General features: G+C 44.9%; 1 long non-coding RNA gene across 1 annotated transcript in view; it reads left to right on the top strand.

Annotated features, from left to right (window-relative positions):
- LOC125114403 (uncharacterized) overlaps positions 1-25,956 on the top strand; it is a 63,467-nt gene that overhangs the window by 13,286 nt on the left and 24,225 nt on the right. Inside the window, exon 2 of the long non-coding RNA XR_007131784.1 lies at positions 18,740-19,019. This is a non-coding gene — a long non-coding RNA (uncharacterized LOC125114403). The remainder of the gene's footprint in view (positions 1-18,739; positions 19,020-25,956) is intronic.

Raw genomic sequence — 25,956 nt, 5'->3', positions numbered from 1 at the left:
ATTTCTAGAAAAAAAAAAAAGATGTAGATCCACGTGTACTGATGTAGAAAAATGTCCAAGATGTAGTTTTAAGGAAAAAAAAGCAAATTGCAGAAAAGTGTGTCTCGTATGAGCCCATCTGTTGGGGGAGAGTCTGTGTTCATATAGTTCCATAGTCGAGAACACTTCTGGAAGGTTATGCAAGAGGGAGGTTAATTGGTTGCTTCTGAGGAGCTAGACGGGGCATGGAGGTCTACTCGTCGTTTTATGTATGAGTTGAATTTTAGTTTCTGTGAACAGATAATATTTTCCAATTAAGAGGCCCAACATCAGCCAACTGGAAGCTCCCAACATGGGACAGAGATGGAGGAACATTCGCACCGCGTACACTGTGAGGTGATTAGAGGACAGCCCAGGCGGGGTGCTCGAAGAACGGGGCAGAGCAGGGGTCGCAGGAGGCCCCCTGCAGAAGACGACCACTGAGTGCAGTTCCGAAATGAGGCATCTTGGCTTCATGGAAAGATTTTAGGCACTGGCATCAATCAGCCCTAGATTTGACTCGCTTTTTAGCTACTCATTAACTCTGTGACTTTCAGCACATTCTCCAAGTCCCAGGGGATTGTTGGGAGGATTAGAAATCATAATACATGCACACAGCACCAAAATAGTGCCAGCGTTAATGTTCCGTGTATTTTTGAAGAGCGTGTAGGTGTTAAGCAAGGGACAAGGGTGGCCAAGAGGGGAGGCTGTCATTCAGAGGAGGAGCATGTGGTGTATCGGACCCCAGCTTTGGGTTTGGCTTGCGAAGGGCACTGAATTTCATGCTCAGGGGTCTGGTCAGGCCTTTGACGTCAGAGATCATCTTGTGAAGGATTTTAAAAGTAGCAATGGTTAGAAGATCAGATTTGTCATTTCATGAGATCATTGGCAACCAATTGAGAGGAGGGGAGCTAAAAGTGGAGTGAGGAAGTCCAGTTAGATTGTTACAGTCGTGCAGAAGGAAGATGAGGACCTGAACAAAAAACGCTTGGCTCTGAAGGAGGTGGAAACCTGAAGACCTATCCCCTATGGATGTGAGAGTCAAGAGGGAAGAAGACCAAGTCCCTTTGTCTGAAGCACATTTGATAGGGTGATGGGTGCAGGTGGACGGCTGGAGGACATAGATCTGGAGGAAAGAAGAGTCCCGCTTTAGGTATGTGGAGTTTCAGGTGTCTTTGGGACATATAAGCCCCTGGATATGTGGATGGTCAGAAAAGCAGTGATTAATTTGGGTGATCAAGCCTGACAGGGCAACCACTTGGTGGGCATCTTGGTCTTAAGGGTCTAAATAGAAAGTTGATTAAAAGTTCCAGTATCAGAGTTCCTGTCGTGGCACAGAGGAAATGAATCTGACTAGGAACCATGAAGTTTCGGGTTCGATCCCTGGCCTCGCTCAGTGGGTTAAGGATCCGGTGTTGCCATGAGCTGTGGTGTAGGTCACAGACGTGGCTCAGATCCCGCATTGCTGTGGCTGTGGTGTAGGCCAGCAGCTACAGCTCCTATTTGACCCCTAGCCTGGGAACCTCCATATGTGTGGGTGTGGCCCTAAAAAAGCAAAAAAAAAAAAAAAAGAGGCCTGAGGGAGGAGGAGAGGTCAACGGATGATACCAGGAGGCTGTTGCTGTTAAAATAACCAAATAATACTAAATGTCTCCAGCAAAAACCTCAATTGTTTGTGCTTCCAAGGGGAGCTATTAATATAAGTGCTGAAACACATTGGCAAGTGGTAGACTTTACCTGAAACTGACGATTACATTATTTCTTCTGATTAGAGATCTAAAGATATGGATTGGAGAGTAGCTAAGAAAGGCTGTTAAATCAGACAAGCATCCTGAGTGAAATATTTGAAAGCCCATGTTCAAAAACCTTCTGGTTCATTATGGTTCAGAGCAGCATCCAGATGTGGAGAATTAGGGAAAAATGATCAGAGTGGCATTGAAGAAAAATGAAGAATCCAGAATTGCCTTCCCAACAGGCACCCTATGTAACCAACCAACAGGATATCTAAGGTTATTGCTGCGGGCTGATGGTTCCCATGGAAGTTTTCAGCCTGGGTCTCCAGATAAGGGTCTTCACAGTCCACAGAGCCTCACAGATGGTTTGCAAACTATTAGGTGAATATATGTGTGCATTGTCTCAGGGAGAAAGACCCCCGAACCACTAAGGTAGCAATTGACTCTTTTCTGACTTCCCTCTTTCTTTCATTGATTTTCCTTTTTTTTTTTTTTTTTTTTTTTTACTTTCTTGTCCATGCCTTGGGCTTAACAGACCACAGAAGGAATTTGCTTACCCCATTGTCTAGCCCTGTTCATCCCAAATACGGTTGAAATGGCTAGTGACTCTTGGTCTAGTTCAGGGATTTCAAGCACCCCTTCCTCCTTCCTTCCTTTGCTTTCCTTTGCTTTCCTTTCTTTCCTTCCTTCTTTCCTTCCTTCCTTCCTTCCTTCCTTCCTTCCTTCCTTCCTATTACTCAATGAATTTATCACATCTGTAGTTGTATAATGATCATCACAATCCAATTTCACAGGATTTCCATCCCACAACCCAAGCACATCCCCCCACCCCCCAAACTCTCTCCTTTGGAGACCATAGGTTTTTTAAAGTCTGTGAGTCAGCGTCTCTTCTGCAAAGAAGTTCATTCTGTCCTTTTTTCAGATTCCACACGTCAGTGAAAGGATTTGATGTTGGTGTCTCATTGTATGGCTGACTTCACTTAGCATAATAATTTCTAGGTCCATCCATGTTGCTAAAAATGCTGGTATTTCTTTCCTTGTAATGGCTGAGTAATATTCCATTGTGTGTATGTACCACATCTTCTTGATCCACTCCTCTGTCGATGGACATTTAGGTTGTTTCCATGTCTTGGCTATTGGAAAGAAAAGCACCTCACCTTTAACACACACACACACACACACACACACACACACACACACACACTAGAACCTTCTCTGAATTTTTTGTTTTAGCTAACAAAATCTTGCAGGGAGACAAGTTTAGAAAACTGATTTAAAAAATGAATAGCAGCTCTCTATGGACCCAAGTGTGGAAGCCTGGTCCCCGCCTACCAGGTCATCCCATAGACATATATTTGAGGTGTGTTTTAAAACCACTATCATTGGAGTGGAGATCAAGAGAACTATTCCATTAGAGACCCTACAGGGAGCAGCATCACCCAAGGTGATGATAAGTCTCAAGATAAGTCTATTTCTGATCTGCTAGGCTTAAAATATTATCCTGAAGGGGCGGCTCTTGAGGAAGGAAAGGAAGCAAATTCTGGCCCGCCTGGTTAGTAGCTGTAGACGAAATGGGAGTGAAACTGATGTTGCAGGCTTGATATCTTCATACGTTTGATCAACTTGACTTCATGCCTACTCGGCATACTGCATGTTGCAGCAAGCTTTCTCTCCAGAGAGGGCTGCTTGTGAGAAATTTAGAGTTTGGAGGGCTACATGCAAATCTATCTTGAATGCTGGGGGAAAAAAAAACCCAAAAATCTTAAACTGCAAAACAGCACAGATGATTTGTTATGAAAAGAGGATTTTTTGGTATATATGCATCTTCCGATGGCTACTGGATATTTAAGAAATCATTGGGAAATAATGTCAGCTAAAGTCATTAGTCCTTGTTGCATCTTAACCTTTTATTGACTGTCTGATGTGGGTATTAGTTATCTTAGGCGGCTTCATCCTCTCCTCAGGACAAAGGTAGGGCCAACCAGTCTTGCAGATTTGAAGGTAGTTGCAGCCGCTACTACCAAGAGGAGTGCCAGGCCCTCCCCGGGCACCATGAAGCCACTTCCTTCCCCAGCCCCAAGTGAGGCCAGATGGCCTGTCTAGCTCCTAAGGGCCAGGTTGTGTTGGGTCACCTGGTTATTTCTGTTCCACTGAGCTTTGGTGCCCAGGTTGCAGACCTAGTTCCTGTGCTTCCCCATCTAGTTTTTTGATGGGTTCCATCACACACTGGGGCAAGGTTTTCTAACCATCTCGGCTCAACTCTTCTGAAGCCGCCCTCACTGATGCTTTTATCCCCCATAAGAGCTCTAGTCCCTCCTCTTTCCAGAGATTTTGTCACCTGCCAGACTTGCCCCATCTCGTTCCCCTGCCGCACCCTCTCCCCCTGCTTCCTCCCTGCCACCTGGCTGCTGTCCCTGGGCTGGTGGTTCCCACCCTGCTGCTGTCCCAGGCATTCATCCTCCCTCTCTTGAAGGAGCAGAAACTGCAGAAAGAATCACTTGGAGAGGCTACTCCTTTATCCCAGTGATGATGCCACTGCCTATGAATCTACTTGTCACTCTTCCTTTAAAGTTCATGTCACATTATTTTAAATATCTTCAGTGACCCTATTTCAGGGATTGACTTTTCAAATGGCCAGACATTATTCAAGGTCACGCACAGTAGCCAAGACTGTGATCAAACACAGCACCACCATTTGCACTGCCAAAATAAGGTTGGATTTTGTTTTGTCATTTGTAATCTGGGCGCCAAAAGAAACTCTGCTAGGAGTTCCCATTGTGGCTCTGTGGTTAACAAACCTGACTAGTATCCATGAGGATGTGGGTTCGATCCCTGTCCTTGCTCCATGGATTAAGGATCTGGCGTTTCTGTGAACTGTGGTGTAGGGTCACAGACTCGGCTCGGATCCCACATTGCTGGGGCTGTGGTGGAGGCTGGCAGCTACAGCTCCAATTCAACCCCTAGTCTGGGAACCTCCAGTTGCCATGGGTGTGGCCTTAAAAAGAAAAAAAGACAAAAAAAAAGAAGAAAGACATTCTACTAGTCTGTAACCATGAGGGCAGGAGCTGCGTTGGTTCTGCTTGTCACTTTATGCTCAGTTTAGAAGATAGTAGGTGCTTAGTACTCTTTGTTGAGTGAATGAATAGGACCTCCAGAAGCAGCATCTCTTTTTTTTTGAAGGATACATGAAAATTTATCGTTGTAATTTTGCCATTTTTCTTTAAGTTTTTGCAAAAGAAAAAGGGGAAACTTTTTTTTTTTTAAAGTTCTCCAGGTGAAGTTCTCTCTCCAACTAGATGACATAAAAAATTATTCTCCCTTTAAGCCCAGGGGTCTTCCACTAATTATTTTCACTATTACACTTTTCTGTGGATAACTTTTCCTTTCTTGGCTTGGGTAGCAGGTGGAGAGCAGATGATGGGCACAATTCAGATTTGGTACATTTACAGGGTCTTGGGGAGATCCAGTGAGACAGGAACTCATGGGAGAGGTCTAGGCAAAGACATGGAATTAAGTGTCAGGGGGTGACACTCCCTTGAGAGTCCTCCTGGGGGGGGCTCTTGGAGAACATGGGTGTCACCACGAAGGAGACGGAGAGGTGGCACTGGTGAAGGGAGAACCCAGGGGAACCAAATCTCAGGAGCTGCAGAAGGACAGAATTTCAGTACAGAGGCCATAGTCAACGGAGTGAATGCCATGACAATAAAGCAGACATCTAAAAAGTCCACTAGATTTGGCAAGTAGATGGTCCTTGGTGACCTGGGCAATGGCAGTTTCCAGGAGGGGGGCAGTGGGAGTGGTATGGAAACCATGCTGGGGTGCACTGAAGGGTAACTACCCTGCGAAATGTGCTGAGTCAGAAGCAGCATCTCTTGAACAAGCAGATACCTCTCAAGACGCCAGCCACTGGCTTAGCACAGAAATCCTGATCCATCTGTTCTTCTCCCCTTGTTCCTCTGTGCTCACGTGGAGGTAAACTGCCAACAAGCTGCGAGCCCAGAGAGTTGGGAACAATTCAATCAGGAATGTAAGCCTTGGGATCATCCACACGTTGAGGCCATGTGTGCAGATGCTGTTCCCAAGGGAACTGGTGCAGAGGCTGCTGGTCAGCACCATGTGTCTAAGCCTTTCCACGATAAAGCATTATCACCAGGAATCTTTAAGAAATGTTTTTGGGTACAGCTCAGTGCTTTAGAGAGGTTTGTTTTTGTCTTCATGTGGTAGAATCACATCTGGACATTAGATACATTTCATCTAAAAATAGCATTTCTCCAATTTACTGTCACTTGAGGAGAGAAACCTTTTCTTTTTTCTTAAGGCAGACTCCACTTATAATTCTCTGCAGTCTGACATGGCTTGCTGCCATTTAATATATATATATATTTTAAAAAGTATCAGGTTGTGTGCATGTGTGCATGTATACATGGAAGTACAAGGAAATCATGGTTTTTATAGACTGAAAGAAAATATGACGTCTCTTTCTCACTGCCCCATTTGTTTCTTTCAAGTCATCACTGCCCTTCCTGGGTACGCTGACAGGTCCTAAACTCAGCATCGGTAGGAACTGCAGAAGACTCTGCTGAGTAATGACGTCGGGGCCATAGGACATGATCTGGGGGATTTTCGCCTGTCTTCCGTTAGAATACATCCCCCTCCCCTCCCCTTCCTTCCCTCCTCCCTCCCCCCATACCCATGGCTGGTGGAAATTTCCAGGCCAGGGATCAAACCTGTGCCATGGCAGTGACAGTGCCGGATCCCGAAGCACTAGGTCACCAGGGAGCTCCTGGACTGTCTTCTTCCTATCAGCGATTGCGTCCTCTCAGCCCTTTCTCATTGGGGTTTTAGACGTGGAGGTGGAGAGCATGAGATGGAGTGGAGAATAGGAGATGCAGGAAAAGGAGCGTGGCAGGGTGAAAGCACCAGGCTCAAGGAACCCTCTGGAGCAGTTGGCACACATCTGAACCAGAGATTGGAATGAAACCCGACCAGAGAAAAATCCCCAGGCTACTCCTTCTACCTAAGGCACTGATGTTCAGTGGATCGGAGTTGCTCTGGAAGGGGCTGATTGTGAGTGAAGAAGCATGTTCGTCTATGGCAGTTTCCCATTCATCAAGGCCTTGGTGGTTCTGGGGACCGTTCTGGGACCTTTCTTGCCCTGTGACTGTCCTGTCTCCCTGAAGAGAACTCTGGCTTTTGCCCTTTTCCTCCAAAGGCACATCCCTATCCCCCGCCCCCCCCCACCACCACCAATGGGATCACAGCTGTCATCAGTGTGATGGGATGGTTTCTGTCTCCCTTTTCATTGCACCTGCCCACCGGATGATGGGTCCAACCTGTCACCATTAGAACATATTGCCTTCACACATCAAGGTGGCTTCCCCAGCCTCAGATGGGAGAGCCCGAGCTTGCAGTTCCTTTCCACGCTGCAGGGAAGGGTTGGATGGACTCCACTCACGTCCTCTACCCTTCTCACCTGTGACCTTCCACAGTGACCTTCCATGTGGAATGGCAGAGAGGTCTTAGGGCTACAGCCTGAGTTATGGAATGGAGCGACCTTGGCTGGGCTTAGGGGTGATTCAATCCAGGACCTGGATATTGTCATACTGTGCAGGTGTGCGACTGGTTTGCCCACCGGGATGAGCGTGAACACATCAGCTCAGATTTTCTTCCCATGCACTCACACAGGGGCTTCGACTTCTTAAGCATCTCCAGCCCGTTCAGACTTTGGCCACATCTACCCTGAGACTGCACCTGTTGAGCCACTTTCATTTTGTGAAGTATTTTTATCAGTTTTTCTTTGGATACACCTTGGCACACATGAAACAATAGGCTTAATGTTTGAAAGAGGAGACTCTCGTTTGCCTTCAGTTAGTTGCACCCTTCATTTCTCAACTCTAAAAATTTAACAGATATGTGCGAATCATGGGTGGAACGAAATTAATTTTTACCGCCCACAATAGTTCATTAGCGAAATAAGGAAGGTATTTAATGGATTTGTGCTTAGTGTGCCTAAAATTATTTCACCATAATGAAAGGTCTTGAAAGACTAAGAAAAAGTATGATGACAGTTAAATTGCCTATCTGAACAGTATTACTGTAGAGCAGGAAAACACAATCTTAAAATAGCACATTGTAGAGCCGAAAAAGATGGAGAAATCCAGAAAGGAAGCACAGAGATGTGGCGACTGGAATGAGAATCTTTTAAAACATACCAACACTGTTCCTGTTCTTCCCTCGCACAGAGTCCAGGATTTTCACGATCTTTCATGCTTCCATTTGATTTTTGTGGGTGCATGACTTCAGTTAGACTCCTAGGCAAGCTCTATTTCTCTGCTTTAAAAAGTAAGCCTCCATCCTTCCCAAATGTACAGTAAAAATTTGTATTCGTCATGTTTGGAAATGTACTAATTAGGAATTTGATACTCTGGATGAAAAAAAAAGGCCAGCAGGGCGGAAGGACAACAGGAGGGGATATTTAACAGACTTTCTCTCCCTCCTGTATAATGTCAGAGGCAGAAAGGATCTTAGCGGCCATTTGTCCAACACCCTCTTTTACAGATGAAGAAAAGGAAGCATAGAGAGGGTAAGTGATTCGTCCCAGGGCACACAGCCCGTGAATGGCCAAATAACGATAGCACTTGAAACACCACTGGTGGCTTCTTTGCTTGACAAAGGCTCCCCAGCACTTCGGCATGAATCCATTTTTATAGCTATGCATCTTTCTGAATGCATCTAATTGAAAGAAAGAAAATTCCTTGGACATGTCCTTGAATACAGACCTTGCACAGATAGGCTTTTAACACCACGTCCTTTGCTCTCCATTCCAAGCCCGGGCGAGTGCGGTGAGAAGAGGTTCTCCGGCAGATCCAGCCAAAGGGTAACAAGCATCTCTGGGTTTGTTAGGTCAAAGAACGTGACCCTCCTCAGAGCGAGGATGTTCTGGAATCCTCTCGGTCCCACGAAGCTTGTTGGGCTATGTCTTACCTCCCTCGGCTCCTCTTGACTCCAAAGGGGAAAAGTGAGGCAGAAAAGTCCAGTTGTCTTTGTCAGTCTCTGCTCACATTGTGCCAAAGCAACTGTTAGACTTTTCTGGTTTTCCAGTTGCTTGTGTTTTTATTGTCTGAACTTCAAAATAATTCTCATGACCAAGCGTTGCCTTATGGAAGGTCAAGAGAAGGGTGGGTGTGATCTAGAATTCAGTGTGTGTCTTGTCATTTTGTTCTAATGATTGAACAAATTGTACAGAGTGTTTAACTCTGGGCTGGGCATTGGGTGGGCAGAGGGCAGGATTCAAAAAAAAAAAAAGGCCTGTGGGTCCTCACGGACAAAGAATTGTTGGAGGGAAAAATTATAAGTGGGTTACTGATGATGCAGTAACCATTTTGGCCAACCTTGGGCAACTTTGTAGAGTGGGGGGCATTGAGTCCCTTCTTCCCTCATCACCCAGAAGTAGAGAAGGGCTAACGCAGCTGGAACTGGAGTGAGGCACTTGCCTTGGGGACACAATTTAATGGGGCACCAAAAATTAAGTAGTCAAGGTTTAAATAGTGCATTAAAATCTTAATTAAAGCCAAAAAAAACCCCTTCATGAACAAAATATCAATATTCAAATAGAGGACAAGTATTGCTGCCTTTTCCCTTTTGCCTCAGGCTCTAGTGTGGTTTGGCGTGGCATTTGGAGTAAATAGCCAGAAATAAAGCTGAATAAGTGTGTGTGTGAGAGAAAAAGATAAATCATAAAGCTGGAAGAAAGCTTAGTCCCCAAAGTTTAGTCCAATGAATTTTATAGGTGATGAAACTGAGAAGTTAAATGTTTCAGCACAAGCCGATCACAGCTGTCTTTACAAATACTGAAGCTCAGGGCTCTTGACCAGCAGTCCTGTGGCTATTTACACAATAATGGCTTCCAAAGTGGAAGAAACTCAACTCCCCCCTAAAGAAGGCCAGCTCAATAAGTTGTCAGATTTGGGCATTTTAATGGGCCAAGGACATAGATGTAGAGCTTTTAAAATAGTTAAAGATCCCAGAGCACATGTGTCATCTCTCTTTGGATCCTGTGCTTGTAAGGATACCAGAAAAATAAGGCATGGCCTGGAGACCTAGTGCTTCTAGGGAGGAGGGTAGGAATGGTCTGTGGGGTCAGACGTAACTGGTATTCCCAATGCCCTGGCTCAGAGACCCACCTGGCTTTGGCCGTTGAGGCAAATACTTTTTTGCTTAGGTACCCCTGCTGCCTTCTTTGGCTCTGCTCACAGGGGCCTTTTCTGATGTGGCTTTTCCTCACGTTGGTGTGGTTTGACCGGAGGTTTGGATTCGTGCTTTGATCCCCCTTCAGCCAGAGGGAGGCCTACCAGTGACTCAACCCAGTCCACTGGAGTTTGACAACAGGGTTTGGGGCCAAGGGGCCAGCAGAGAAAGAGTCCCTCTGCCTCCTTTTGTCCTCAGTGAGTACAGAGTCCTTCATGACCTTGTAGGAAGGAGTGGATGACAGAGGGAAGGTTTGATGTTCCTGGTGCTTGGCCCAGTTCAGAATCAGTCATACATTTCTCAATCTACAAATAACTATCAACATCCACTTTGGACAAGACTGGGATACAGGCCAGGTACACGGTGGTGATGGGCATTCCTGTTCCTTCTTGCTCCTTCCCCATACAAGTCTAGAGGGATGAACTCCATCCTGTGTGCACACAAGGGTTCTGAAAAAGGCAAAGGACAGTTGCAGCCTGGGGTTGTTCCAGATGCAGTTCTTTGCCCCCTGTGGATTTTGGCTGAGGTGTAGGTCCCATGCCTGCTGGGGGACTGGGTGAAGAGTCAAGGGTCAGTTCTAGTTAAGGCGATCAATGTGTCCTGGGTTGCTTGGGACTTTCCCAGCTTTAGCACTGAATGTCCCAAGTCCCAGGAAAACCTACACAGTTGGTCAGCCTTGGTGACCGGCAGCCAGTGGTCACTAGGCCACTTGGTGATCTCCAAAGTCATGATAGCGGGAGAGCATTTGACCGACTCTCAAGAATAGGATGGAACCCCAAGTGAGTGGAGTAAAGGGGCAGATGAACTTGCTTTTCAAGTTTGGGCATGAGAACTCTGGTAAAACCTGTCCTTCAGCCTCTGATAAGAATCAGATGCTTTTAACCAGGGTCTGTGCTGAGGGCTGCACTTCCAAGAAGGAAGAGTTCTTACTACCCCCACGGAACTTGGGCCGCAGGCCAGAGGTGTCTCTTGAGGACCCTTGGGTAATCGGCAAGCACTGATTCTGGCAATAGCAGACTGGAAGATCCTGGGCATTTGATCCCTATCACCATTAAAATCAGGGTAAAGGGGGTGAGGTAGGAGCTACAGGACCCAAATCTGCAGGGACAGGGTTTCCAGCATGATGTACCCTCTTATCAGGCCAGCCACAGTGTATCTTCACAGTCACCAGACCCATCCTGTTCTTGGTCAAGGGGCAGGGCTGATGGAGGTGTGCAAGTGCATCAACACCTGCATGGCATGTAGCAATCTTGCACTTGGCATTTAAGAGGCAGCCTGGACAGAAAGGCAAGAGAGGCAATGAAGCCAAGTCCACCAGAGTTATTGTTTCCCCTTGCTACGTGTGTGTCACACACACTCTCTCTAGCCTGATCAAAGCATGGAGGACGTTAAAAAGAATTTTTTTAAGTTATAATTGATTTACAGTGTTGTGCCAATTTCTTCTGTATGGCAAAGTGACCCGGATATACATATATATATATATATATATACACATTCTTTTTACTCTTTTTCATCACAGTCTATCTCAGGAGATTGGATATAGTTCCCTGTGCTGTACAGTAGGGCCTTGTTGTTTATCCTTTCTAAATGTAATAGTTTGCATGTACTAGGCCCAAACTCCCAGTCCACCCCATTCCCTCCCCCATCCTCCTTGGCAAACACAAGTCTGTTCTCTATGTCTGTGAGTCTGTTTCTCTTTTGTGGATAGGTTCCTTTGTGTCATATTTTAGATTCCACATATAAGTGATATCATATGGTATTTGTCTTTCTCTGACTGACTTAGTGTGAGAATCCTTAGTTGCATCCATGTTGCTACAAATGGCATTTTTTTTTTTGTCTTTTTTGTTGTTGTTGTTGTTGTTGTTGTTGCTGCTATTTCTTGGGCCGCTCTCGCGGCATATGGAGGTTCCCAGGCTAGGGATCGAATCGGAGCTGTGGCCACTGGCCTGCGCCAGAGCCACAGCAACGCAGGATCCGAGCCGTGTCTGCAACCTACACCACAGCTCACGGCAACGTCGGATCGTTAACCCATTGAGCAACGGCAGGGACTGAACCCTCAACCTCATGGTTCCTAGTCGGATTCGTTAACCACTGCGCCACGACGGGAACTCCTGTTTTGTTCTTTTTTATGTGAGTAGTATTCCATTGTACATATGTACCACATCCATTCATCTGTCAATGGACATTTAGGTTGTTTCCATGTCTTTGCTACTATAAATAGTGCTGCTGTGAACATAGGGGTGTGTGTATCTTTTTGAATTGTCATTTTGTCTGGATATATGCTCAGGAGTGGGTTTGCTGGGTCATGTGGTAGTTCTATTTTTAGTTTTCTGAAGCACCTGTGCTGTTCTCCATAGTGGTTGTACCAACTTAAATTCCTGCCAACAGTGTGGGAGAGTTTCCTTTTCTCCATACCCTCTCCAGCATTTATTGTTTGTAGACTTTTTGATGATGGCCATTCTGACCTGTGTGAGGTGATGCCTCGTTGTATTTGATTTGCATTTCTCTAGTAATTAGTGAGGTTGAGCATCTTTTCCTGTATTTTTGGCTATCTGTATGTCTTTTTTTGGAGAAATGTCTATTTAGGTCTTCGGCCATTTTTCGATTGGGTTATTTTTTTCTTGTGTTGTTTGTATATTTTGGCGATCGAGCGCTTGTCTGTTGCATCATTTGCAAATATTTTCTCCCATTTCATAGGTTGTCTTTTCATTTAAAAAAATTTTTTTTGCTGTCCAAAGTTTGTAAGTTTGATTAGGTCCCATCTGTTTATTTTTATGTCTATTGCCTTGGGAGACTGACCTAATAAAATATTGGTACCATTTGTTTTGCTTATGTTCTCTTCTAGGAGTTTTATGGTGTCATATGTTAGTTATGTTTAAATATTTAAGCCATTTTGAATTTATTTTTGCGCATAGTGTGAGGGTGTGTTCTAATTTCATTGATTTGCTTGTAGCTGTCCAACTTTCCCGCACCACTTGAAGAGCCATCTTTTTCCATTTTGTGTGTGGTGTGTGTGTGTGTGTGTGTGTGTGATGCTGTGGCATGTGGAGGTTTCTGGGCCAGGGATTGAACCCACACCACAGCAGTGACCCAGGCTGCTCTGGTAACAATGCCAGATCCTTAACCCACTGTGACACAAGAGAACTCCTCCCATTTTATATTCTTGCCTCTCTTGTCAAAGATTGTGTCTGGGTTTATTTCTGGGCTCTCTCTTCTGTTCCATTGATGCATATGCCTTTTTTTTTTTTTTTTTTAACCAGCACCATGCTTTTTTGATTACTGTAGTGTTGTAGTATGGTTGGAAGTCTGGGAGAGTTGTGCCTCCTGCTTCCCCCACCCCCCTCAGGATGGCTTTGGTAATTCTGGGTTTTTATTATTCCATATACATTTTTAGATTGTTTATTCTAGTTCTGTGAAAAATGGCATCAGTGATTTGATAAGGATCACACTAAATCTGTAACTAGTTTTGGGTAATATGGCCATTTTAACAGTATTCTTCCAACTTAAGAGCATGGGATTATCTTTCCATTTCTTTGAATCTTCTTTCCTTTATTAATGTTTTATAGCTCTCAATGTATAAGCCTTTCACCTCCTTAGTTTTATTCTTAGGGTTTTTGGGGGGGGGGTGATTTTTAAAAGGTATTGTTTACATTCCCTTTCTGATATTTGTTAGTATACAGAAAAAAGCATGGAGAACTCTTATGGGAGGAATCAGACATGCGAAGTCCCAAATGAAGCCAGAAATGAGAGCAGAGTAAGTGTCTGTGTAGCACAAAGGGTGTGGGTGCCCAGCAGCTCAGGCCAGTTTCCACAGTGTTCAGGGTCTCCCTGGACATGTGCATGGACTGTGTTGACTCGGGGTATCTTAACCTCCAGCCATAACTTCCATCACAGGAGAATACACAAAGGCTGCAGAGGTTCCAAAGAGATTACGTACTGTAAGAGTGTCTGGCAAGATGGTGTGGTTATGGAAGGAGCTGCATGGAAGAATGGGTGATATTTAGATAGAAATATGGGGAGGAATAACAGATAAGGGGTGGACAAAGGCTCCGATCAGAGAGCCAGAGGAGGTTTAAAGAACCTGTACTGAAGCAGATAAAAGTCTTGATTGTCTTACAGTTACCAGTGGATATGTCTGATTGGGTCTAATTTCCCTTCCATCACTTCCTCCACTTTCAGATGACAAGGTCCATAAAGACAGGGCTATGTCTCATTCAGTACTGTAGCCACATAAGTGCTCAGCACTGTGGTTTTCCTATCATAAGTGTTCAGGAAATTTTTGATAAGAATGGAAGTGGAATTGAAGCACCCATGTATTAAAGTTTAGGGCATATATGCTGCCTTGGGGCAAAGAATGGCCACCATGTATATAAAAGTAAACTGTGTGAGGCAAAGTAAACCTAGTGACCGTCACATCAGTGGTGGCAAGAAACATCAAAGTGCCCAAAATACAGTTGTAGATTATGTCCCTTGTCCATCTAAGCCAAGTTATTACAGTTTTAAAACTGATGCATGAAAAGCACGTGGACGTTATCAAGATCATGCACTTGCTTTCAAATAATACAACTTTCTCTCTTTAAAATTAGTCCATAAAATGAGAATATAAATTGTGTAAGTCAGAATGACCAATGTGGGTAAATGGGAAGGGCTTTGTGTGTGTAGCTTCTCAGTACTTTACAGGCTTGTTCTACATGAGGGCCAGCCCATCTTTAGGGCCATGAGCTGCTGGTGGAAGCATTTGTTATTTCATACCTTCCTTTTCTCTTCCGTTCCTGTTATTTTGCTTCATTCCTCACCTTCTACTACTCTTCTTTTCCCTTTTGTCTTTCCATATTAAAGGACTAATTGTTGCTCAGCCTTCTTGGTGTCACCCAGGAGACCTCAAAGGGAGACCACCTGGCCTGCAGGCTCTGAAACCTCAGAATATTGCTAAGATGGTTGGCTGGATCTTCTACTTTTGAGGAATATTTCAGCACCTTGTGGACAAGGCTTTTGAGCTCCATTTAAGTACCTTGTTAAGACCACTAAATGAATTTTATTGTTTGAAACAAGAAGGATTCAGATTGATACTTCTACTAAGCCCTGCCTATGCGGTAGGCTTAGCTGGATAGAGGTGGTCAGGGATTTCTGCAGTTTTTTTTAAGAATGAAAAACACTTAAATTTGGGAAAGAATGTGGACTTTATCTCCCTAAATGGAATGGCTGCAGAGCAGCCAAACCTTTTCTATCTCCAGAAGGGAATTGTAGCAAGAGAACAGAAGCTTTACAGGGAATGGCTGGTATTATCAAAGGCTTTTCAAAATAGACATGAAATGAATAACTTTGGGCCAGTTTTATTACCGCTTTGCAAGTTTACATTTTGTTTTTGTGTGGTATTTTTCTCCCCCTTGTGAGATGGTCACTAGGGCAGGTGAGCAAATAACCTTTATTTGGTTGAATTTGGGACTGAACATAATTATAATTTGGGTTCATAGTGCCACTTTTTGACAGTTATGCTATGAGCTTTTTGAGGAATATGGAGCCCACATGCTGTAAGCTGCTTCCTATTCAGTTGCCCTTCAAGTTATGATGTCTCAGCTCTCCCTTCCCCCGCTCCTTGGTACAAGGGCAGATGCTGCTGGAGACAAACCAGATGATCCCGTGTGGGGACTGCCAAGCTCTGGCACTGTCTCCTCTGAACAGACCCTTGTCCCCAACATGTTTTTCCAGAGGATTCCATGGACATGCATCTGAAGGAATGCTGCAGTTGGTAGTCACAGCAGGTATCCTGCATTTCCCCTGCCAGGAGAGTTGTGAGTAAATGGGAGTTTTGTAAATTGAGTCAGTGTTCCTAGCAACCTCATTTCAGAGTTGTTCCACCTTCAGGTCTAGGGGTCTTTGGTTGGCAACACTTCTTACCCAATCTATCCCATAGCATATTCTGTAAAGGAAGGTGATGAGCGGTAAAGAAACTCTTAACTGCACCAGGGGAGCACACCGCTTATAGAAATCCTTCTTTTAAATAACAATCATTTTTTTTTTTCTGTTCCTTCCTTATTGCCCTAGCAGAAATTTGGGTTAACCCTGAAGCAGACCTTGAGATAAAGGATTAAATGCAAATGATATCCAGGAAACACCAGTAGGAGAATGGAAAGTGACACTGGGAAGGGAAGGAAGTCACTATGAGGTCGTCATGGAGCAGGTGACTGCTTAGGCAAGCGGGGCTCAGTCCTGCCAGGGATCACTAGCGCACAGTGTCAAGACATACCGCAGATCCTGTACCACCTGAGGGCAAGGAACCTGGGGGTTTTATATACCGGCTCCTTCAGTCCCTGGGGGTGGCTGATCATATCCTAGTACTCTACCTCCTAGATGGGTAGGGGCTGTAGAAATCCAGGAAAGCTCTTGGCCAGTGTGTGCTGGCACTGGGAAGCCAAGCCCAATGCAAATGGCTGCGGGCAGGACACCAACACATCTGCTACACGTAGCTGCTTAGAGTACATGTGAGGAGGTAGGCTCTCCATTGCTCCTGAGAATTACTAAGACAACCCTTCTTTATTGGTGAGTGTCTTCTAGGTGCGTTTCCTGCAAATCAAAAAAAGAAAAAAAAGAAAAAAAGGCATTTAGAGACTTATTAGGAAAGTGGAGTATTTCCTTCAAAAATTTTTTTTTTTAGTGCAGAAATACTAGGAGATGGAACCCACGGCCACAACCAATTAATATCAAGCCTTTTCAGAATGCTCCCATCCATCTTTTTCAGTGGATGGAGGATACTGAATCAAACATAGAACCTTTATTCTCAAGCTTTTTATTCCACCATCAGTGGGTTTCCATGATGAGCAAAGGCTTGCCTCTTAGATGCTTTTTGAAAGTGCCTGCATATATCCCTAGATACCTCATGGACCATGGTGTGGCAGGCAGACCACCTGCAACTTGCCCAAGTGGGCAGGGGCCAAACAGAGGTAGGTCTTGCTGTTCTTTTTTTTTTTTTTTTTGGTCTTTTTTGCCATTTATTGGGCCGCTCTCACGGCATATGGAGTTCCAAGGCTAGGGGTCTAATCGGAGCTGCAGCCACTGGCCTACGCCAGAGCCACAGCAACGCGGGATCCAAGCTGCGTCTGCAACCCACACCACAGCTCACGGCAACGCCGGATCGTTAACCCACTGAGCAAGGGCAGGGATCGAACCCGCAACCTCATGTTTCCTGGTCGGATTCGCTAACCACTGTGCTACGGTGGGAACTCCTTGCTGTTCTTTATTCGTAGGTACCAGCTCCAAAACTGACAGCTGAAAAGCGGGATTAAACCCCGGCCTCCTAATTCCCATAATATATCTTGGAGGCTCTGGCACCTCATGTTCCTGGTGAGTCCTGCTGCCGTCTTTACTCCTAATGGCACTCTGGCAGCTGAACCACTCGTGCCCTGGTTGGTCTCCTGTTTTGAAGGCTGATGAATCTTTTTAAGTTCCTGACATAGCATCAGACAGGGAGCTTGGTGCTGAGGAGAATTAAGCTCATGGAGTCTCCACTGCAAACAGCTGCTACGAAAGAGGGGTGCTGAACCTCCCTTGAGACACATATTGAGGGACTGGCCTCTGGGCAAAATAGAATCCAGAACAGTTTGGTATCAGATCTGCCTAAGCGGCAGCCTGTGTCTCAATCAGATCTATTGCCCACTCCTACTCTGCCTTCTAACTCTAGTCCCTGATATGTAATTTGTGAGGTTTCAGAGCTAAGGAAAAAAAAAAAACTTTAAAGATCATCCAGCCAACCTGTCTACTTGCTGATAAGGACCCCACATTCCAGCGTGGTTAAGTCATTGGCCCAGAGTCAAACAGGGAGATAGGAGCTGGGCTGAAGGGGGGAAGAGAACCAGTCTTTTTGCAGTTCCCGGGAAGCTAATAACGCAGCAGAATTTCTCAGTGGCTTCAGAGAAGTAATGCTTGGTGCCAAAAAGGTTTTTGAATACCTGCTCAAGACAGTGCAAGGCACCGTGGGCAGAAGAACGGGAGCCAGTGCCCTCCTGGCTCTCACACTTTCTCCCCGTTGGCCCGCACTGTCTGCCTGACCTCGTTGCTCCTTGCTTCCCAGCTCTCTTCCCCTGTTTCCACTCTTAATTCATTTTCCATCCATCCTCCACTCTATTTTCTTTTTCTTTCTTTTGTTTTTGGCCACCCCACGGCAAATGGAGCTCCTGGGCCAGGCATCAGATCTAAGCCACAGCTCCCACAATGCCAGATCCTTAACCCACTGTGCGGGTCAGGGATGAACCCACGTCCCAGCACTCCCAAGACACTGCTGATCCTGTTGTGCCACAGCGGGAGCTCCTCCACTCTCTTTGCTGTTTGCTTGGTTTTGGTGCCCAAACCTAGGAACGGTTTTCTCTCTTTTTCTTACAACTGATGTCCTTCGTTCCAGCTCCCCGGTTCCCTTTCTCCACTATTTCCCTGTTCCCGCCCTACAAATTTCTCTCTCTCTTCTCTGCTACTGGTTTCTGCTCCTCCTGTTATCTGCCCCCTCCCTTAAGCTTCTCCTAGCTGCCCCTTCCTCGGCTCCCTTGCTCTCCCCTCTCCTATCTTGGATCCTGGAGGAACACTTGGCTATTGTGGAAGGCGTCTTTGCCAGGGCCAATGGTTCCCTCTGCCTGGGCTCTGTGCCCTCATGGGCTCTCCATTCCCTTGTGGTACAGGCTGGACCTTGTAACTCAATTCTGAAGGATAATGTATGATCAAAATGATGAGACATCACTTCTCTTTTTTTCTAGGTTAGAAAAGGCTGTGGCTTCCACCTTAGCTGCTCTTCATGAGGAAGCTGGCTGCCATCTGGTAAACTGCCCTACCGAGAGGCCCACGTAGCAGGGAACTGAAATCGCCAGCCAAGAGCCAGGAAGGACCTGGGCTCTGCCAACTGCCACGTGCATGATCCTCCCCCAGGGGAGCCCTGAGATGACACAGTCCTTCTGACATCGTGACTGTCGCCTGTAAGAGACCCCAAGTCTGAAGCACCCAGCTGGGATGCTCCTGGATTCCTGACCCCCAGAAACGGTAAGATCATTACTCTTGTTTTAAGCTGCTCGGTTTGGGGAGGCGTTTGTCCGGCAGCAGTATGAAAAAGGCCGAGCTCCCCTTTCCTGACCACCCCTCGGTAACGTGTGTCTTCTGTGACCTTGAGCGCATGCTGTTACTCTTTGGGCCTTGGGGGTTAGAGTCTAGTGTCCCGCATCTCCGGACTATAACCGTGCAGTCTGTAGGTGACAATGAGGCCTGTCTGTTCCATCTTTTAGTGGAGGAAGCCCAGTCCGCCCTGCCCATCCTGTACATCTATCTTTGTGATGCGCCACATCTTTATATTTGCTTCACATTTTTCACTCCTATTATCTGAAGTCTGTTTCTAATTTCTGACAGAATTGCAGTGGCCTATTGTGTGCCTCCCTCCACATGACATGCCAATTTCATTTTGGAGTCACGGCTATTGTCTTTTTCTCCCCTCATCTCTTGTTTTGCAAAATTCCAATAGAACCCGTGAACGGAGAGAGTTGCCCTTGGGCCTGATCCGGGCACTCTGTGGCCCCCAAACAGGGGTGGATGATAGACAGACAAACAGCCTGTCTGCCACCCGAGGCATCTTTGCTTGCTTAAAAATTTGCTCTCCAGATTGCAGACGCCCTTCCAACACTAGCAAAGACTGGAACATATTAAATAAGAGCAGAGCTGAAATTGGATGGAATGTCACAGCCACTTAGATTCAGACCTCTCTTTCGGGGGAGCACGTGGGGAAGGGGCTGGGATGTGTCCGCGTGGATCACATAGGGGAAGAAGGCTTCCATACCTTTCTCATACCGAGACTTGAGCAGGGGTAACATCTTTTTTTCTTAAGCAGGGCCTATAACCCAGGACCCATCACTTATGTATGGTGTCCATGGCAACCGGGCAAGGGTATGGGATCCCTTCTCACTGGGGAATTCCTTTTATGGCTCATTTCCGAAACCAGCATGGCCAGTACCGAGTCTGCAGTTTCCCAGTTGCTTAGCAACCAGCTCCTATGCTCTAGTCACTAGGAGAAGCAGACAGTTTTCTTTTTTTTAAAGTGTCATCAGAATCATATGTTACATTCTCTCTACTTTGTCTCTTTAGAATAAAATAATTAGTGTGTGATAAGGATGCGGGAAAGGGCAACCGCTCCCTGTTGTTAATGCCTCCGCTGCTCCTGGCGGGCTGTTGCAGGCAGAGAGAGGGAGGAAAATGTTAGCATGCTTTCGGCTGGTAATTAAGCAGCACGAGCCATCTGCACATTGAAAGCTCTACATTTTTCACATCTCATGGGGGCATCAAGTAAGTACAGGGCCAGCAATCTGTGTGCTGTGTTCTCTCCCCCAAACCAGAAGAGCCAGGCTCCCCCTGACAGGTGTCCCTGGACCACCTCTCCTCCTTGGCTCTTGGGAGGGGTGAATTGGTTTGTTGGGTTTTTGGTAGAAAGGCAAGGAGACCATGGAGCCCCCCAATTGTTGAATGACCGCCGTGGTTCTCAACCAGGGGTGATTTTGCACCCCCTGCCCCACCCCAGGTGACATTTGGCAAGATCTGCAGACATTTGGGGTTGTCATAACTGGGGGAGGGCATATTACTGATACCTCGTGGGTGGAGACCAGGGATGTTGCTAGACCTCCTATGATGCAAAGGACACCCCCCAACAACAAAGAAGCCGCCTGCCCATCGAGAAACCCTAAGAGAAATCCGAAGAGCCATCTGACTTGTTAAAAACAAGCACTCTAGCTGACCAGGAAAAATGCGGACAAAGTAAAGGGTGGGACTGATGAGCATCCATCCAACAGACCATTCCAACCAGAATTTCTGCATCGCATGGAACCCTCCGCCCCCAGCAGAGACTTAGCAGGCAGTGGACCTGGTGTAGAGCAGAGGCCCCCCCCCGAGGTTTGTAGCAATGGAGCTAATCTCTGAGGTTGCCTCCCTATAGAAGGAAAGCAGAGATGGAAGGGACGTAGCTTTGACATTAGACAGACTTGGTTTCTATGTATCACCTGTGCACTGTGGGCTCTGAGGCATTTTACATACTCTACCTGAGACTCAGTCTTCTCAACTCCAAAATGCAAATCAAAATGGGTGTTGTGACAGCTACATGTCAGAACACGTGAAATGCTGACCCCGATTAGGCTCTCTTTCTTTGGCTGCACTTGTGGCATGCAGAAGTTCTGGGGCCAGGGATACAACTCATGCCACAGCAGTGACAATGCCAGATTCTTAACCTTCTGAGCCACTAGGGACTCCTGGCCCCTATCAGGCTCTCTTATTCCCTTTCATGTCTCAGCCCCAGAACTCTAAGTGTCCTCTTTCCCGCTGAGTACTTTGAACTTTTCAGGAATATGAACCAATGGGCTGATTCTATAATGACTAGCAATGAATGAACAAAGAATAGAAGCATCATTTGGGAGGATTTGGGGCTGGTAGTCCTAGGCCAAATTTCTCCATGAAGGACAGGAAAATGTAAGAAATGGGTGAGATGAGAGGTCGGATTACCATTAAGTGCATCCAGGCTCCTCTGTTTCACTGGCTGTATGACCTTGAATAGTTAGGTAACCCTATCTGAGCCATTTCTCATCTGTGAAATAGGGATTGTTACTACCTCTTGCATTATTGTAAGAATTAAAGGTCATGTATATAAAGGCCTAGCCAGGTTCCCAATATAAGGCAGGCACCTGATAATATTACAATATATGCATTCATGTAGGCACTTTTTTTTTTTTTTTGGTCTTTTTGCCATTTCTTGAGCCGCTCCCACAGCATATGGAGGTTCCCAGGCTAGGGGTCTAATCGGAGCTGTAGCTGCCAGCCTACACCAGAGCCACAGCAACGCGGGATCCGAGCTGCATCTGCGACCTACACCACAGCTCACGGCAACGCCCAGATCCTTAACCCACTGAGCAAGGATCGAACCCTCAACCTCATGGTTCCTAGTCGGATTCGTTAACCACTGTGCCATGATGGGAACTCCGGCACTTTTTTTTTTTTTAAAAAAAAGATTGGCACATGTGGTCTAATCCAAGATCTTTTCCACTGATGCTGAGAGTGAGGCTAAGGCTGTCTGTTAAGAAGACACAATTGGCCTCCCTATTATCTCACAATAATCACATTTCCCTCAGTCATCACATTTCCCTCAGTCATCCATGATAATTCCACAGCCACAACGTTATGTAAGCAGTTTGGAAGTTATTTCTATTTTCAGCCTATGCTCCTTCTTGCAGGAGGGGGAAGGGTAATGAATTCTATACATTTAGCAACCATTTTTTACTTGCTTGGAATCTTGAGACTATCTCAGGATACCCCCTAGTTCTAATAAGTGGGGTTTTGTCTATATTCATCTGTACCATTCATAATTTTCTAGATGATAGCATGTCCCCTGTCATCCTGGCCTCAAACAGAAGCACCTCCGTCCCTTGACCACTTGAAATGCATCAACCAGAGCTGCACATTCCTTACAAAGGTCATATTTTCTTTGCGGCCTTGTTCCTTACTCTTCCTAATAGTTTCTCCAAACTGGGGGCCCAAAATTTTTGCTACACACTCTTGGACTGAATCCAAAATCCTTTTTCTGGGTCATATGAGCTGGTTCAGAGTGGCAGCGTCTCATCTTCTGTACTTTTCCTCCCTGTCATGCCCTTATTCTCAGCAGAGTTTATATCTGCCAAGGTTTTGTCCACTCATCCAGCCTCATTTAATCTCATCCCCAGTGGCGTCTTGTTAAACACCCAACAAAGCCTGATGATCTGTAAACACTTAAGAGATTTCACAGCCCCTTCTAGATTGTTGTGTGATTCTACTTAATTTTGCCCAATTGACTCAAGCCCCATGGGTATAGAGCTCTAGATGTGTCACTGCTAAAATTTTTCTCTTCCACAGGGGATAATTAAGTAAGTTTAGAGTCTGCTTGCTCATCCCTCTCAGGCAAAATGATGGAATCTCACCTGGAAGCTGCTACAACCAGGAAAGGTTAAAGAAGGGTGTTTATTAGACATGCAAGATCCCAGCTCCCCAGAATGGAGCACAAGTGCTTCATTTCTACACAAGTGGCAGAAGCCAGAGCAGAGTCATCCCAGAACTGTGAGAGCCTGAAGATGGGATATCTCAAAGTTTACCAGGAGGACCAGAAGCACTCAAAGTATGTGGAGGTCAGAGAAGTGGCTAAGAAAGAGTCCAGGCGGGCTAGGGCATCAGGCAGCTGAGGGCAAGGCAGGCAGCATGTCTGGGATCCAAGATGACAGGAGATTCAAAACAGGGCACCACAGCTGACACCGCAGAAATACAAAGCATCATAAAAGACTATGACAAGCAACAAGATGCTAATAAGATGGACAACCTAGAAGAAATGGACAAATTCTTAGAAACATATGATCTTCCAAAAATGAGTCAGGGAGAAATAGAAAATATGAACAGATCAATCACAAGTAATGAAATTGTTGGAAGTTTTAAAATCACCGTTTCAAACAAAAGTCCAGGATCAGATGGTGTCACAGGCGAATTCTATCAAACATTTAGAGAGGAGTTAATATCTGTCCTTCTGAAACTCTTTCCAAAAATTGCAGAGGAAGGAACAGTCTGAGACTCATTTTATGAGGCCACCATCACCCTGATACCAAAACCAAACTAAGATACCATAAAAAAGATGAAATTATAGGCCATCACTGTATGTTCATTATGGATGAATATAGATGTAAAAATCCTTAGTAAAATACTAGCAAACCAAATCCTACAATACATTAAAAGGACCATACACATGATGAAGTGGGATTTATCCTAGGGATGCAAGGACTTTTCAGTATTTGAAAATCAACCAGTGTGATAAACCACATTAACAAATTGAAAAGTAAAAACCATATGATCATCTCAGTAGATGCAGAAAAGGCTTGTGACAAAATTCAACACCATTTATGATTAAAAAAAAAAAAAACTTTCCAGGAAGTTGGCATAGAGGGAATCTACCTCAACATAATGAAGGCCATGTGTGACAAACCTACAGCTAACTTCATACTCAATGGTGAAAAGCTGAAAGCATTTCCTCTAAGATTGGGAACAAGGATGTCCACTCTCACCACTTTCATTCAACATAGTTTTGGAAGACCTATCCACGGCAATAAGAGAAGAAAAAGAAATAAAAGGGATCCAAATTGGTAAAGAAGAAGCAAAACTGCCACAGCTTGCAGATGGCATGATACTATACACAGAAAATACTAAAGATGCTACTATACATAGAAAATACTAAAGATACTGCCAGAAAACTACTAAAGCTCAGCAATGAATTCAGTAAAGCTGCAGGATACAAAGTTAATACACAGAAGTCTCTTGCATTTCCATACACTGACAGCAAAAAATCAGAAAGAGAAATTACGGAAAAATCACAAAAAGAATAAAATACTTAGGAATAAACCTACCTAAAGAAGCAAAGATGTGTTCTCTGAAAACTGATAAGATGCTGATGAAAGAAATCAAAGATAGCACAAACAGATGGAAAGATATATCATGTTATTGGATTGAAAGAATCAATATTGTCAAAATGACTATAGTGCCCAGAGCAATCTACAGATTCAATGTAATCCCTATCAAATTACCAGTGGCATTTTTCACAGAACTAGAACAGAATTTTTTTCCCACTGTACAGCAAGGGATCAAGTTATCCTTACATGTATACATTACAATTACATTTTTTCCCCCACCCTTTGTTCTGTTGCAACATGAGTATCTAGACAAAGTTCTCAATGCTACTCAGCAGGATCTCCTTGTAAATCTATTCTAAGTTGTGTCTGATAAGCCCAAGCTCCCGATCCCTCCCACTCCCTCCCCCTCCCATCAGGCAGCCACAAGTCTTTTCTCCAAGTCTATGATTTCCTTTTCTGAGGAGATGTTCATTTGTGCTGGATATTAGATTCCAGTTATAAGTGATATCATATGGTATTTGTCTTTGTCTTTCTGGCTCATTTCACTCAGTATGAGATTCTCTAGCTCCATCCATGTTGCTGCAAATGGCATTATGTCATTCTTTTTTATGGCTGAGTAGTATTCCATTGTGTATATATACTACATCTTCCGAATCCAATCATCTGTTGATGGACATTTGGGTTGTTTCCATGTCTTGGCTATTGTGAATAGTGCTGCAATGAACATGCAGGTGCATGTGTCTCTTTTAAGTAGAGTTTTGTCCGGATATATGCCCAAGAGTGGGATTGTGGGGTCATATGGAAGTTCTATGTATAGATTTCTAAGGTATCTCCAAACTGTAGAACAGAATTTTTTAAAATTTGTATGGAAACATATAAGACCTGTATCACTAAAGCAATCCTGAGAAGGAAAAATGGAGCTGCAGGAATCAAGCTTTTGCCTTCAGACTATAGTACAAAGCTAGAGTCATCAAAACAGCATGTTATTGGCACAAAAACAGAACTATAGATCAATAGAACAAAAACACACACACCTGTGATCAACTAATCTGTGACAAAGGAAGCAAGAATATACAATGGAAAAAAGAAAATCTCTTCAATAAGTGGTGCTGTGAAAACTGAACAGCTACATGTAAAAGAATGAAATTAGGACAATCTCTAACACCACATACAGAAATAAACTCAAAATGGATTAAAGACCTAAACATGAGGCTGAATAGTATAAAACTCTTGGAGGAAAATAGGCAGAACACTCTTTGACATAAATTGCAGCAATATCTTTTTGGATCCACCTCCTAGAGTAATAAAAACAAAAACAAAACAAAAAGACAATCCATAGAGTGGGAGAAAATCTTTGCAAACAAACTGACTGACAAGGGATTGGTCTCCAAAATATACAAACATATCATACAGCTTTATACCAAAAGACCAAACAACCCAATTAAAAAAAGGTCAGGACATCTAAACAGCCATTTCTCCAGAGAAGAGAGATAGATGGCCAAGAGCACAGGAAAAGATGCTCAGCATCACTGGTT

Source organism: Phacochoerus africanus, chromosome 14 (assembly GCF_016906955.1).
Source record: "Phacochoerus africanus isolate WHEZ1 chromosome 14, ROS_Pafr_v1, whole genome shotgun sequence".
Classification (NCBI taxonomy): domain Eukaryota; kingdom Metazoa; phylum Chordata; class Mammalia; order Artiodactyla; family Suidae; genus Phacochoerus; species Phacochoerus africanus.
This window is presented reverse-complemented; position numbering and strand designations above follow the sequence as displayed.